Source organism: Bos grunniens, chromosome 18, assembly GCF_055505025.1.
Source record: "Bos grunniens cultivar Pamir isolate PY7600 chromosome 18, Bosgru_T2T1.0, whole genome shotgun sequence".
NCBI classification, from domain to species: Eukaryota; Metazoa; Chordata; class Mammalia; order Artiodactyla; family Bovidae; genus Bos; species Bos grunniens.
Window position 1 is genome coordinate 9,382,713 of NC_141182.1, and position 14,100 is coordinate 9,396,812.

The window sequence follows — 14,100 nt, forward strand, 5'->3', positions numbered from 1 at the left end:
GTACCAACTAGTGTCCCCATGACAGACAAGAGAAAGAAAAGTTCATGGTCAGGGATGGCTCTGTGGGCCTGTGACTTGTGCGGCTGCTTAGTGTCCTCTGCTCCGAAGGAGACTCTGTGTTTGGAGGTTAATTTCACCATCTTGAAATTCTTTTGTTTAAAATTTATTTAGGTTTAATTGAAGGATAATTGCTATACAATATTGTGGCCTTTTTTTTTTTCTTTTTACCAAACATCCGTATGAATCAGTGGTAGGTATACATACCTACATGTCCTCTCCTTCTTGACCCTCCCTCCCACCTCCCACCCCATCCCACCCCTCTAAGAGGTTGTCACATGGCCCAAGTTTGAGTTCCTTGGGTCGTACAGTAAAGTCCCTCTGGCTATCTATTTTATGTATTCACCATCTTGAAATTCTTAATAGATTTTTTTGTGTGTGTCTCTATGTTTTGTAAATGAAATCTGATGGGACACCAGAGCACGGTCTGGGGCTTGGAGCCTCGTTTCTCTGGCCGCCCCGCTTCCTGTAGCTTCCTCGTCCATCTCCCCGAGCTGGGTTCTTGGCTGCCTGCTCGCTGACCCTGCCCAGGTCCCGCTGCACTGCACGGCCGCCGGCAAGCTCCAGGGCAAGTGTGTCTGTCAGCTGTGTGTCTTCTTGCAGAAGCGAAAGGCAGAGCTCCAGGTGCTTGGGAGGGCTTATACTCGCCCCATGAATATCTTTGCCTGGGGGAGCGTGACATTAAATAGCAAAGAAAAAACACTATGACAGGTTCAGAGAGAGATGGTGGAAAAAAAGGAAAAGAAAATGTTTGCCTGTTTTTTGAGCAAGACACCCCACATTTTTGTTTTACACCTGAAGTCCTACAAGAGTTATATGATCATCCCTACTCACAGCCTTTTGTTTATCATGTTGAGGGTGGGTGAGTAGGTGAGAAATGTGGGTCTACCCACATGTGAGTATAGAAAATCATTCTTCTGTCTCAAGGGCCAAAAACCTGGACCCTGTAGGCCAGCACTGCTCTCCACTGGCATAGCTTGTTGGTTGTATCTGTCTCCTAGAAACATACTGGCTAAAACACCCTCAAATAATGACCACGTCTAAACAGCTATTCCTCTAAAAACTCTGCTGCCAGATTTGGTGAAAACAAGATGATGACTGAAATTAACAGGATGTTCCCCAGAACAGCAGCATGGGAAACAAGTTGTTATTTACAGTATAAACTAACAAGGCAGGCCATGACAATCGATACTTGCCCCTCCTCTCTGCCAAATCTCTTCTCATTATGTAGATAGGATGGCCCGAGGTGTGAGAACAATGAATAGAATAATAGCTGGAAATGTAATGAAGCTAATAGTGGATTTCTCCGGACTGTCAACTTCTGTTCAAAGATCCTGGCAGTGAAGAACAGAGAGCAGTATGTAGAAAGGAAGGCTTTCTTCCTGCTTTGGTGTGCTCCTTCTTGCAGGCTCCTTTTCCTCTCTCACCCCCACCACAGCCCATGTGTCTAGAACAATCTCCTGTGCAATCCCTCACTTCCTAAACAACTTGGCCCAGAATCTTATTTTGAATAGATTTTTGCACCTTTCATGATTGGTTGATGCAAGTCTAAACTGATGGAAGCCCTAACTCTAAAACAAGTAATGTGACTCTTCCTTTTGAAAATGTCCAATTCTCAGTCATTGATCACTTGTTTGAAAATAGCAAACACCTACTCAAACAAGCCTAAGAAAAACAGGGAATTATTGAGAGGACACAAGTTCAGGAAGTTCAGCCGGACCTTCCAAAGGACCAGAACTACAAGGCAGACTATTGGGTCCTGGAGACCCCAGAGTCCTGATTGGCAGCATGTGCCTGTTTCTGTGGCAACTACCTCCAGCGTGGCTGATTTCAAGCTACCAACATGACATCACTTAATGCGAAGTAGAGAAGAGATGCATAGTTACACCCCATTTTAGTATTTCTATCATAGCCAGGTCTCCCACATTGCAGGCGGATTCTTTACCAGCGGAGGCACCAGGGAAGCACAAGAATACTGGAGTGAGTAGCCTATCCCTTCTCCAGCAGATATTCCTGGCCCATGAATCAAACCAGGGTCTCCTGCATTGCTGGTGGATTCTTTACCAGCTGAGCTACCAGGGAATCCCTTAGATAAAATAGAACAGCAGTTCGTTGTTGCTCAGTTGCCAAGTCATGGCCAAGTCACGTCTGACTCTCTGTAACCCCATGGACTGCAGCATGCCAGGCCTCCCTGTCCCTCACCATCTCCTGGAGTTTGCCCAAGTTCATGTCCATTGCATCAGTGATGCCATCCAACCATTTCATCCTCTGTTACACTCCGTTCCTTCTGCCTTCAGTCTTTCCCAGCATCAGGATCTTTTCCAATGAGTCGGCTCTTCACATCAGGTGGCCAAAGTATTGGAGCTTCAGCATCAGTCCTTCCAGTGAATATTCAGGGTTGATTTCCTTTAGGATGTACTGGTTTGATCTCCTTGCTGTCCAGGGGACTCTCCAGCACCACAAGAGTCTTTTCCAGCACCACAGTTTGAAAGCATCAATTCTTCAGTGCTTTGTTTTCTTTATGATCCAACTCTCACATCGTACATGACTACTGGAAAGACCATAGCTTTGACTATACAGGCCTTTGTCCACAAAATGAAGTATAGACATAAGTAATCATAAGAGCAGAGATAATAATAAAATATAGTAAAGTAATTAAGAAATGATATATTTTGTGTATTTATTAGCTTTGCTTTCAAGATAATTTGTTTAACCATAGCGCAAATAATTAAATTTTTAATAACATCTATGGTTAATATCTGGGTTCACAAAAGTCCTAAAAATTTAATAGTCAACTCTTGGTAACAGTACATTTTGGCTCCCACATATCATTGTTTCCTTATGGGGCTTGGAGAGCAGCCTTTGTGAGAAGAAGACACAATGCGGAATGGGCTGAGTGTGTTGAAGGAAATGACTAGAAGGAGCAAATGGTCTGTCTCTAAAGTTCAGTCTCTTCCCAGATATTTTATTTTGGCATAATTCAGAGTCAGTATATAACTCTATGTGAAAAAAAAAAAACAAAACTGGAATCTGTTTTTGTCTTTGTTTTTCTCTGACCCCTCTGAACATCTCTTGTCTGGTTCTTCTTCCTATCCCCTAACTGGAGGCTCTATACTCTGTCTTTGAACATCATTTATCCTCTCTGTGTTGAAAGCACTGAAGTCTAAGAAACTGGTGTCACTCCTCTGCTGAGCTTCAGGCCTATATATTTAAATTAACTATTTCCTAGACGCCGCCACATGGATGTCCTACCATCACCGTGAACTCAAGGCATCTAAAACAACTGTGTGTCTCCCTCTAAAAACATCCTTCCTAAGCAAGTGACCATGTTCTATAATGTGAGGCACAGCCTCTGAGTCTAGTGCCAACTTGTATCCCTAATTTGACTTTGTTACTTTGGGCAAGCCATTGATCTTTCCTGATCTCAGTTTTACAATCAGATGAATGGGATTGACTTTGAGTAATGGTCTGTATGTCATACTCCAAGAGACCTTGATTTTGTGGGTCTGCCTCAGAAGTGATCCAAGCAACAAGAAAAGAAAGACTCTAGTGGAGTCCCATGCACCCCACCCTCCCTTCAGCCAGGAACACTCCTCTTTCATTCTTTTTATAAGTTAAAGTTCCATGAACTATTTCTTCTATGAAGCAGTTATCCAGGAACCTTTATGAATCACCAAACTGGATGATCCGTTAGGTCTCTTACAGGTCTAAGCATTCCATGATTCTTCAGTTAGTGCTATGTTTCTGTTGGCTTCAGAACTACTGGAATGACAGCTCAAGACTGCAGAACTGCCCTCTGCAGTTCATTGCATAGGGTTAAGGGTGGGAAACTCCCCAACTTTGTATGTCGTCTATAGTCACTCTAAGGCCTGACATTTGATTCTCCTTCAGGGTTCTACAAAACCCTTTTATGTCTATTTCTGTCCCAGGTCCTAAAATATAAATTTTAACATGCTATGCTTTTCCTTGCCTCTCATTTCCAAATACAAATGGACCCTCATTGATAATCATCACTGAATAATGAACAGATGATGGCTGAATGAGTGACTGAATGCATACTACCAAGGAAAATTACTGTTTCGAATTCATTTCCGGGCCTGAACTTTAGGAGAGTCAATATTTGTTGCATATTAAATAAGCCAGTTGTTGAATCAACCTTTCTAACCAGCTTCCCATTTTCTGAAAAAGAGGTAAGTTCCTTGTGAGAATTGTATGAGGTTCCTAAGAATTGCCATGAAAAGCTCATTTTGCTTTCTCTAATGCTAAGTATTATCAGGCAGAGACAAGGCTTTGGCACAAAGGTAGACAGTCAGCCATTCTCTCTCTATTCAGGGCTGTTGGATCAATATTTGTTATCATTTGATTTATTTATTCATTTATTTAAGTTTCTAAGCAGCTCTACCTTTTGTTGTGATGATGATACGGCAAAATGCAAAACAGCTTCTGACAAACCTTTGCTGTCTAGACTCTCGATAATGATCTCTAAAAGCCAACTCATTTCATTTGCATCCTTTTATTAATAATACACCCCCCAAACCTCTACTAGTGCTTGTCACAGTCAGTGGGTACTTCATGAGCCAAGAGAGCATAGGAGGGTATTTTTGGTTCATTATTGGGTTTCTGTAATTGAAATGACATTTTGTGAGAGCACTCCTGTATTTTAAGGGGAAACTCAAACCAATGCAGTAGTTTCCAAGTCCTCATTACTATAACATGAAAAAGAAATTTGTTAGAAGTGTGTGTGTGTGTGTGTATACACATACGCTCACACACTTACACAGGCATGCACATACGTTGGCATGGATAGGCCTAATAAAAAGTAGCCAGTGTTCTGTTTGTTCCAAATACAGTTGGTCCTATTGGGACTCAATAGACAATTAACCACGGTCTGCAGCCCTCCTCCAACCTTCCCCCTTTCTCTGATGCTTGAGGCTTACCCACAGGCCTCCAAGGATGTGGCCTGTGCATTCAGCCCCAGATGAAGGCTCATGGGGGCAGAGCATTTACAAGCCTTCTCTTCTGACCCTCTAGTTAGATGGCGGTGATTGCATGGAGAGAAAACCAGGGAATAACAAAGGAAACTGCTTAAGCAAGTTGTGTTCGGGAAGATTAGAGAAGGGAGTGCACAGAAGGATTAATTTGAAGTCTCTGAGGAAGTAATTGTGTTCAAATAATAGTTTTTCTTGTAGCCACATTTTCTCAGGTTGGTCATTTCTGATGGAGCCTCCAATTTTCTAAAATCTTTTAAAACTTAGATTCTGGCTTTCTTCCTTCACTTTTCCTTATTTCTATTTCCTCATTCAGGTGCAGCATTCATTTATTCATTCATTCATGTATTCACTCAACTGAAGTTTACTGATGGTTAAGATGAATAAAACCCCTGATTTCCAAGATGTGAAGACAAAACCAAACCAAACTGCAAACCAAAGCAATTTGGGGAATTTGCTTTGGAAATTGGCTTGCAAATGGAAATCCATTGTGGCATGGCTGACCTTTAGGTGGTAGGGGCATCGCATGGCCTTATTGGATGTTTAGTCATTTGTTCAGATTAAATGCCTTGTTAAATATTTTGCATGCCAAAATTGTGGTAAGAGTTATGGTAGGGACATAAGTACAGTGAAGAAAACATGGAGCTAGTTGTTAAAATTACAGTAGGTCTCAGAGACAAGCAGGAAGACTTTACAGTTGGGTAGCTTCTGCTTGGGCAGAAACCAAGTCTCAGAGCCTTCAAAGTGGGGGAAGTTGCATGAGTACAGGCTGAAGGTAGTACAGCAAGTGGTATTTTCGAATTTAACCAGGTCCAGGAACTTAGTTTGAAATGTTCAGTGTTTAACCTCTATCAAGGAAAGGTTTTGATGAGGCGGCTTGTAAAAGTTGCATACTTTTCATATGTTACTAGGGCAGCTTGGCCAAGAACCTAGATGTGGATGTATTGTCTGCCAGTTAGACATAGCCAAAAAAAAAATTAGGGAAAGAGGAGAGGGCACCATGTTCCCAAATGGACAAGTGAAAACTGATATCCTCCTGATAGGAAGAGAACTGATGTTTCATGGTAATCTCTAGTAATAACATTAATAGCCACCATTGTTGATCGCTTACCACAAACAGAGCACCCTGTGAAGTCCCCCCATGCTCTGCCTCCCTTAACCTGCCTGGAAACAGAGATGATTAAGCTGTGTTTTAGCAGTTCCTTGCCCCAGTCACTTAGCCTCCTCTGGCCTCAGTTTCCCCTTCTGCAAATGGAGATCACAGGAGACTATGGGGAACATTAAATGAGACAGTGCTTGTTATGTGCTTAGTATGGTGTCAAGCAGTGAGTAGATAGGTCAGTGAATATTAAAGTATTGGCTAGTATTAGCACGCCTCTCCTCCTCTTACAGATAAGGAAACAGGCTCAAGAAGACCATTCTAGATATGACCGATAGCTGAGGGAAAACTCCCAGAAAATCACGCTCTTGTGAGTACATATTAGAACAGAGAATCATCTGGTGCTCAGAGTGATGGCCAAAACAACTCTTACCTTTATGTGACCATCACCTTGCCATTACTACATGATTTCATTTGATTCTCATAAGCTTCATGGGAGCAGAGATTTTGGTATTTTCTACTGCTGTGTATCCCCTGTAGTAGTCGCTAGCGCATTCTCCATTTGAGGACTGACCTTCAATTTTCCTTCTTTTCATGGCAAACTTCTTTGCATCCATCAGCAATCACTAAGCATCAACACTCTCCTCTCCACCAGCTTTGCCAACTCTGTGGGACTCAGTGATTTTGTCTTCATTTCCCATACAAACTCCTAGTTCATATAGTGGCAAAATCATTTTCATGATGTATTGTCATAGTTTTACTTCCCTGTCTATAGCCCCGCTTGCTCAGACTTCTTTAAAATTTAGACCACTTTTTACCTCTTTCCGTGCCCCTGACTCCTTGCTTAGGGTTGACTCACAGTAGGCTTTTGCAGATACTTGAATAAATAACCGTAACTACCTGCATTTGTATCTGAAAAGTTTTCTTGATATTTGAAATTCTCACCAAAACTCCCAAACACAAAGACCTTCACCATTCACCCGAAGGTTTTCGAAGAATGTTTACCTGTGTAGCTCTCACATGCCTGGAAGGAAGCCTTGGAGCAAAAGCAAGACTGTAGCTCTGAAAGAATTATGTCAACATTTAATTGCAAGAGATAGTTAACACTGCCAAGAGGGTTTCCAGAACAACTTAGCTTTTGGTTTAAAGTTCAGTTTCTGAGTAATTGATCAGGTAGAAGCAATTCGACTATTATAGCTTGAATATGCAGGCCTTAGTAATGCTTTAGCATCTTAACATGTCCCTGTCAATCCATCTTGGGACTGGAAATCTCTCTGGCAGGTGTGTGAATTCCAAGACAATGGCTTTAACTTTGAGGATGTTTGGAGATGGTCCACGTCTTTGTTGATGATCCTCCAGTCTGACAAAGTCAAGAAAGACTGGACCTATGATCAGAGCAATGGTCTAGTTGGTCTAGATTTGAGGAATGTTTTTCTTGTACCAAATGAGTGAAGACCTGAGCAAAGACCTTGGGAGTTGATGAATACTTTCCTGGCAAATGTTTTTATTTTTTGTTTTAATTGAAGTAGAGTTGATTTCTGCTGTATAGCAAACTGACTCATTTGTACACATTTATACATTCTTTACATCTTTTTTATGTTCATTTCTATTATGATTTATCCCATGACATTGAGTATATTTTTATGCTATACAGTAGGACCTTCTGGTTTATCCATTCTGGATGTAATAGTTTACATCAACTAACCCCAAACTCTCAATCCATTCCTCATCCACTCCCCTGACCCTTTGGCAACCGTAAGTCTGTTTTCTAGGTATATGAGTCTGTTTCTGGTTTTTTGCAGTAGGTTCATTTGTCCCATATTTTAGATTCCATATATAAGTGATATCATATAGTATCTGTCTTTCTCTTTCTGACTTACTTTACTTAGTATGATAATCTCCAGTTGTATTCATGTTGCTGCAAATGGCACTCTTTCATTCTTGTTAATGGCTGAATAGTATCCCATTGTCTGTGTGTGTGTGTATGTGTGCGAATGTGTGTGTATATATACTCTTTGCAACCCCAGGCTTCTCTGTCCATGGGATTTCCCAGCAAGAATACTGTAGTGGGCTGTCATTTTCTTCTCCAGGGGATCTTCCTGACCCAGGGATTAAACCTGCATCTCTTGCATTGCAGGTAAATTCTTTACCACTGAGCCACCAGGGAATGCAGATATATATTTATATACTAAGCAGGTGAAGGGAAGGAGGGCAGCCCAACCTTGGCCATAAGACTCTTTGGTATGATGGGATTGGCAGTTAGCTTTGGTCCTCTGCTCAGTCAGCTCTCTAAAGGGGAACTGTTGCATTCTTATCATCTGCTGGGAGGTGGAAAGACACATTGCATTTGGGAGGTAAGCACATCACAATCATTTGGTATTTTGTTAGTTACATCCAGCAGAAGATTCACCATTGTTTCTTTTATGACTTTGTAACAATATGAACTAAGTAAAAAATATTTTTATTAATATTTCAGTATCATTAAACTGCTATTTGATGATTCCTGCTTGGGACTCTATTTACAAAAATATGTCAGGTTTTATTTACAGTATTTATTATTTTATTGTATGCTAAGAACCATACTAAAGGAGAACACGCATTATTTCCATGTAACTCTCATAGCAACCCTATGGGATGAATACTCCTATTCAGGTCTCTGATGAGGCACAGAGAGGTCTGGGTGTCTAGCCAAGGTCTGGTGTTCGGAACCAGCACTGTCTGAACTCAGCTTTCATATTCTTCCCACCTAAGTGTCTGCTCCTTGGTAAATTATTTGAGGTCTGTTGCTTTCATAACATGACGCTGCCATATAAATATACTGGATAAGCTCAAATGTAACAGTGAACTAGGAGTTAGTAGGATGTAGGCATGATTAAACACCATGCAGAGGAATCAAAGATCAAATTGCCAACATTCGTTGGATCATAGAAAAAGCAAGAGAATTTCAGAAAAACATCTACCTCTGCTTAACTGACTATGCCAAAGCCTTTGACTGTGTGGATCACAACAAACTGTGGAAAATTCTTAAAGAGATGGGAATACCAGACCACCTGACCTGCCTCTTGAGAAATCTGTATGTAGGTCAAGAACCAGCAGTTAGAAATGGACATGGACCAACAGACTGGTTCCATATTGGGAAAGAAGTACGTCAAGGGTGTGTATTGTCACCCTGCTTATTTAACTTGTATGCAGAGTACATCATGAGAAACGCTGGGCTGGATGAAGCACAAGGTGGAATCAAGATTTCTCAAGGGAGAAATATCAATAACCTCAGATATGCAGATGACACCACCCTTATGGCAGAAAGCGAAGAAGAACTAAACAGCCTCTTGATGAAAGTGAAAGAGAGTGAAAAAAAGTTGGCTTAAAACTCAACATTCAAAAAGCGAAGATTATGGCATCCTGTTCCATCACTTCACGGCAAATAGATAGGGAAACAATGGAAACAGTGAAATACTTTATTTTGGGGGGCTCCAAAATCTCTGCAGATGGTGACTATGGCCATGAAATTAAAAGATGCTTGCACCTTGGAAGAAAATCTATGACCAACCTAGACAGCATATTAAAAAGGAGAGACATTACTTTGCAGACAAAGGTCCATTTAGTCAAAGCTATGGTTTTTCCAGTGGTCATGTTTGGATGTGAGAGTTGGACCATATAGAAAGCTGAGCACCAAAGAATTGATGCTTTTGAACTGTGGGTTTGAAGACTCTTGAGAATCTCTTGGACTGCAAGGAGATCAAACCATCAATCCTAAAGGAAATCAGTTCTGAGTATTCATTGGAAGGACTGGTGCTGAAGCTGAAGCTCCAATACTTTGGCTATCTGATGCAAAAAACTGATTCTTAGGAAAGGCCCTGATGCTGGGAAAGATTGAAGGCAGGAGAAGAAGGGGACAACAGAGGATGAGATGGTTGGATGGCATCACCAACTCAATGGACATTAGTTTGAGCAAGCTCTGGGAGTCGGTGATGGAGAGGGAAGCCTGGCGGGCTGCAGTCCACAGGGTCGCACAGAATCGGACACAAGTGAGCGACTGAACTGACTGACTAACTGAAATGCCATGCAAACTTCCAAAACATACTTTATTCATTTTTCTTCATATCTCAACAGCTTCCATTTGTTTAAGTTAGTGTTTTCCAAGTTGCATTGTCATGAACAGAATGTGACGTATTTTTGAAGGGGAAAGATGAGAATGGCTCCAAGCTGTGAAATTTGGAGTGATGCCTATAAGTTTTTCCTCCTACTTATCTGATTATATATATTTATTTACATAAACACTGATATATAAACCCTAGCAGGAAAAAATAAAAATACAAAAATTTTTGATAACAAGAAACATGGCTTTTGTTTACACTGAGTTCTCACAGGTCAGATATGCATTGAGGGCACAGAAGCTAAGAGACAGAGAAAAATGACAATCTGAGCACTTGAAAGGCTCGTTGAATTTTTGTACAGGGTGTGTCAAGGGGAGTTGCAAAGTGAAACCACAAGTCAGTGGCAAGAAGGGAAGCAGCTGGCAGTGGGACTCATCATGGGGTGGTGTTTCCCTTCTGTCCCCCTGCTGACCTGCACCTCAGACTTCACCCTGTCTCTCTGTCTTTTCCCCAAGACAAAATGAGAGAATTGAATGCAGTGATCACTAAGCTTCTCTCTCCGCTCCAGAGATATTCTGATTCTCAAGATTTCTAAGAGTTCTGTGCCACTAGAATTGATTACCTTTTCATTGTTAGTGACTTCATAAAAGGAAAATTATTCAAGCTTGTATTTTTTGGCACAAAATTTACCCATGACTTTTCTAAAATATTATCTCTTAATGCACACAGTTCTCAAGCACTGAAGCTAACTGGAACTACCACAGAGTATTAATAGAAAATATATATGAGAGGATGCTATTTAATAAACCCCTAAGTCCATAATTCTAATAATGCAAATCAACTTTAATTTCCCACTAATTAGAAGCCAGACTCTCAGCTTTACCTCTTTTATCTGCAGCTCCTCCTGTCTCGGGCTGCTCAGTGATGGCCATGCTCCTGGCCGGGTCATTTCTTCCATGTCAACCATAAAGTCTCCTGGCCAAACAGTAGTAGGCCGAACTTGAGGGAGGGATTCCCTGGAAAGCCGTGAACAAAGACTTGGGGACTAAAAGCAAAGACCATTTATGTTGCAAAAGGAAGAGAGTTCAGTTGTCTTTCTGTCTGTTTGCATATATCTCACTAATCAGCAGGCTGTCACTCTTGGAGAGGCCCTGAGTGGCTTGGGTGGGCATTCTCTTCATTATCCAGCCATTGTCATGGTGTGATTAAAGCAGAGGAAAAACGTTTATCTCCAGCACTCTCCTGGAGGTACATGGACTGCTCTAAAATTGAAAGAACAAAGCAGGACGTTCCTGGTACAACTGTGTAGAAAATAACCAGCAGCACCTTGGCATTTGTAGATTGTATTTCAGAGCGTGGACATGGGGTTCCAGCAGCACGGGTCTCCTTGCTGGTCCTGGGCTACACCTCAGGGCCTTTGCACATGCAAGTCTCCCCGCTTGGGATGCACCCCACCCGACAGCCTCATGCCTTGTTACTACTTTTAATTAGTTTTTGCTCGAATGTCACTTTTTCACAGAAGTTATTCTTTCTGTTTCTGGTCACTCTTTTCCTCTGACCATGCTTTATCTATACAGTGTTTATCATGTCATGACGTAGTAAGTATTTTAAAGTTGTTTATTTTCCATTCCCTCTGCTGGAATGCATGCTGCACAAGTGCAGGCCGTTTGCCTGTTTCAGACCCCATTTTGACCCCAGATCTAGGAGAGCAATAATGAGCACTCAGTAACTGTCAAATGAATTTTGAAACTATGCGAAGACACACATGAAGATCTGAGTGACTTTTCAACAATTTAAGTCAAAAGACAGTCTTTACCTTATAGTTTGCACATGTTTGGCATTTGATAAATATTTATTGAAACAAATGAACATGTGACTGGAATAAATATATAAATTTAATAGATATAGTTTTCAATAGGTACATAAATGTGCCCGTGTGTTTTATTTTATTTTATTTTTTATTTATTTTTTAAATTTTATTTTATTTTTAAACTTTACAATATTGTATTAGTTTTGCCAAATATCAAAATGAATCCGCCACAGGTATACCTGTGTTCCCCATCCTGAACCCTCCTCCCTCCTCCCTCCCCTACCCTCCCTCTGGGTCGTCCCAGTGCACCAGCCCCAAGCATCCAGTATTGTGCATCGAACCTGGACTGGCGGCTCGTTTCATACATGATATTATACATGTTTCACTGCTATTCTCCCAAATCTCCCCACCCTCTCCCTCTCCCACAGAGTCCATAAGACTGATCTATACATCGGTGTCTCTTTTGCTGTCTTGTACACAGGGTTATTGTTACCATCTTTCTAAATTCCATATATATGCGTTAGTGTACTGTATTGGTGTTTTTCCTTCTGGCTTACTTCACTCTGTATAATAGGTTCCAGTTTCATCCATCTCATTAGAACTGATTCAAATGTATTCTTTTTAATGGCTGAGTAATACTCCATTGTGTATATGTACCACAGCTTTCTTATCCATTCATCTGCTGATGGACATCTAGGTTGCTTTCATGTCCTGGCTATTATAAACAGTGCTGCGATGAACATTGGGGTACACATGTCTCTTTCCCTTCTGGTTTCCTCAGTGTATATGCCCAGCAGTGGGATTGCTGGATCATAAGGCAGTTCTATTTCCAGTTTTTTAAGGAATCTCCACACTGTTCTCCATAGTGGCTGTACTAGCTTGCATTCCCACCAACAGTGTAAGAGAGTTCCCTTTTCTCCACACCCTCTCCAGCATTTATTGCTTGTAGACTTATGGATCACAGCCATTCTGACTGGCATGAAATGGTACCTCATAGTGGTTTTGATTTGTATTTCTCTGATAATGAGTGATGTTGAGCATCCTTTCATGTGTTTGTTAGCCATCTGTATGTCTTCTTTGGAGAAATGTCTATTTAGTTCTTTGGCCCATTTTTTGATTGGGTCATTTATTTTTCTGGAGTTGAGCTGTAGGAGTTGCTTGTATATTTTTGAGATTAGTTGTTTGTTGCTTCATTTGCTATTATTTTCTCCCATTTTGAAGGCTGCCTTTTCACCTTGCTAATAGTTTCCTTTGTTGTGCAGAAGCTTTTAAGTTTAATTAGGTCCCATTTGTTTATTTTTGCTTTTATTTCCAATATTCTGGGAGGCGGGTCATAGAGGATCCTGCTGTGATGTATGTCGGAGAGTGTTTTGCCTATGTTCTCCTCTAGGAGTTTTATAGTTTCTGGTCTTACGTTGAGATCTTTAATCCATTTTGAGTTTATTTTTGTGTATGGTGTTAGAAAGTGTTCTAGTTTCATTCTTTTACAAGTGGTTGACCAGTTTTCCCAGCACCACTTGTTAAAGAGATTGTCTTTAATCTATTGTATATTCTTGCCTCCTTTGTCAAAGATAAGGTGTCCATATGTGCGTGGATTTATCTCTGGGCTTTCTATTTTGTTCCATTGATCAATATTTCTGTCTTTGTGCCAGTACCATACTGTCTTGATAACTGTGGCTTTGTAATAGAGCCTGAAGTCAGGTAGGTTGATTCCTCCAGTTCCATTCTTCTTTCTCAAGATAGCTTTGGCTATTCGAGGTTTTTTGTATTTACATACAAATTGTGAAATTATTTGTTCTAGCTCTGTGAAGAATACCATTGTTAGCTTGATAGGGATTGCATTGAATCTATAAATTGCTTTGCGTAGTATACTCATTTTCACTACATTGATTCTTCCAATCCATGAACATGGCATATTTCTCCATCTATTAGTGTCCTCTTTGATTTCTTTCACCAGTGTTTTATAGTTTTCTATATATAGGTCTTTAGTTTCTTTAGGTAGATATATTCCTAAGTATTTTATTCTTTCCGTTGCAATGGTGAATGGAA

The 14,100-nt window shown here is 40.8% G+C and overlaps 1 protein-coding gene across 2 annotated transcripts in view; it reads left to right on the forward strand.

Moving 5' to 3' along the window:
- CDH13 (cadherin 13) overlaps positions 1 to 14,100 on the forward strand; it is a 1,010,942-nt gene that overhangs the window by 105,541 nt on the left and 891,301 nt on the right. The gene's annotated exons all lie outside the window — the stretch shown is intronic.